Source organism: Arachis hypogaea, chromosome 7, assembly GCF_003086295.3.
Source record: "Arachis hypogaea cultivar Tifrunner chromosome 7, arahy.Tifrunner.gnm2.J5K5, whole genome shotgun sequence".
NCBI lineage: Eukaryota > Viridiplantae > Streptophyta > Magnoliopsida > Fabales > Fabaceae > Arachis > Arachis hypogaea.
Genome location: NC_092042.1, coordinates 54,334,792 through 54,336,522, shown reverse-complemented (window position 1 = coordinate 54,336,522; position 1,731 = coordinate 54,334,792). Strand labels below are relative to the sequence as shown.

At 40.3% G+C, this 1,731-nt stretch overlaps 1 non-coding gene across 1 annotated transcript; it reads right to left on the bottom strand.

Annotated features, from left to right (window-relative positions):
* Window positions 1–668: 668 nt before the first annotated feature.
* Window positions 669–772, bottom strand: LOC112704243 (small nucleolar RNA R71). Its single transcript, XR_003154878.1, has one exon. It is a non-coding gene; the product is annotated as a small nucleolar RNA R71 (small nucleolar RNA).
* Window positions 773–1,731: the final 959 nt, after the last annotated feature.

The following is a 1,731-nucleotide window of genomic DNA, read 5'->3' as shown; positions in this document are numbered from 1 at the left end:
GAACCTATCTTCACCCTTGTGTTTGGATTCTTACCTTTTCCTTCTTCTATTCCTTTCTTCTTCTACTAACATAAAGGAATCTCTCTACTATGGTAAAGAGGATCCCTATTATTATTTTCTATTCCCTTCTTTTTTATATAAGCAGGAGCAAGGACAAGAATATTCTTGTTGAAGCAGATCCTAAACATGAAAGGACTCTGAAGAGGAAACTAAGAGAAGCTAAATTACAACAATCCAGAGACAACCTTACAGAAATTTTCGAAAAGGAAGAGGAGATGGCAGCCAAAAATAATAATACAAGGAGGATGCTTGGTGAGTATACTACACCTAATTCCAAATTTGATGGAAGAAGCATCTCAATTCCTGCCATTGGAGCAAACAATTTTGAGCTGAAATCTCAACTAGTTGCTCTAATGCAACAAAACTGCAAGTTTTATGGACTTCCATCAAAAGATCCCTACCAGTTTTTAACTGAGTTCTTGCAGATCTGTGAGACTGTTAAGACTAATGGAGTAGATCCTGAAGTCTACAGGCTCATGCTTTTCCCTTTTGCTGTAAGAGACAGAGCTAGAACATGGTTGGACTCACAACCTAAGGATAGCCTGGACTCTTGGGATAAGCTGGTCACGGCCTTCTTGGTTAAATTCTTTCCTCCTCAAAAGCTGAGCAAGCTTAGAGTGGATGTTCAGACCTTCAAGCAAAAAGATGGTGAATCCCTCTATGAAGCTTGGGAAAGATACAAGCAGATGACCAAAAAGTGTCCTTCTGACATGTTTTCAGAGTGGACCATGTTAGATATATTTTATTATGGTCTGTCTGAGTTCTCTAAGATGTCATTAGACCATTCTGCAGGTGGATCCATTCACTTATAGAAAATGCCTGCAGAAGCTCAGAAACTTATTGAAATGGTTGCAAATAACTAATTCATGTACACTTCTGAGAGGAATTTCGTGAATAATGGGACGCCTAAGAGGAAGGGAGTTCTTGAAATTGATGCTCTGAATGCCATATTGGCTCAGAACAAAATGTTGACTCAGCAAGTCAGCATGATTTCTTAAAGTCTGAATGGATGGCAAAATGCATCCAACAGCACTAAAGAGGCATCTTCTGAAGAAGACGCTTATGATCCTGAAAACCCTGCAATGGCAGAGGTAAATTACATGGGGGAAGCCTTTGGCAACACCTATAACCCCTCATGGACAAATCATCCAAATTTCTCATGGAAGGATCAACAAATGCCTCAACAAGGCTTTAATAATGGTGGAAGAAACAGGTTTAGCAATAGCAAGCCTTTTCCATCATCTTCTCAGCAACAGATAGAGAATTCTGAGCAGAGCACCTCTAACTTAGCAAATATAGTCTCTAATCTGTCTAAAGCCACTTTAAGCTTCATGAGTGAAACAAGGTCCTCCATTAGAAATTTGGAGGCACAAGTGCGCCAGCTGAGTAAGAAAGTCACTGAAACTCCTCCTAGTACTCTCCCAAGCAATACTGAAGAGAATCCAAAAAGAGAGTGTAAGGCCATTGACATAATCAACATGGCCGAACCTAGAGAGAAAGGAGAGGACGTGAATCCCAATGAGGAAGACCTCAGGGGACGTCTCTCAAGCAAGAAGGAGTTCCTTATTGAGGACTTAAAGGAATCTGAAGGTTATATAGAGACCATAGAGATCCCATTAAACCTCCTTCTGCCATTCATAAGCTTGGAAAACTCTTCTTCCTCTGAAGAGT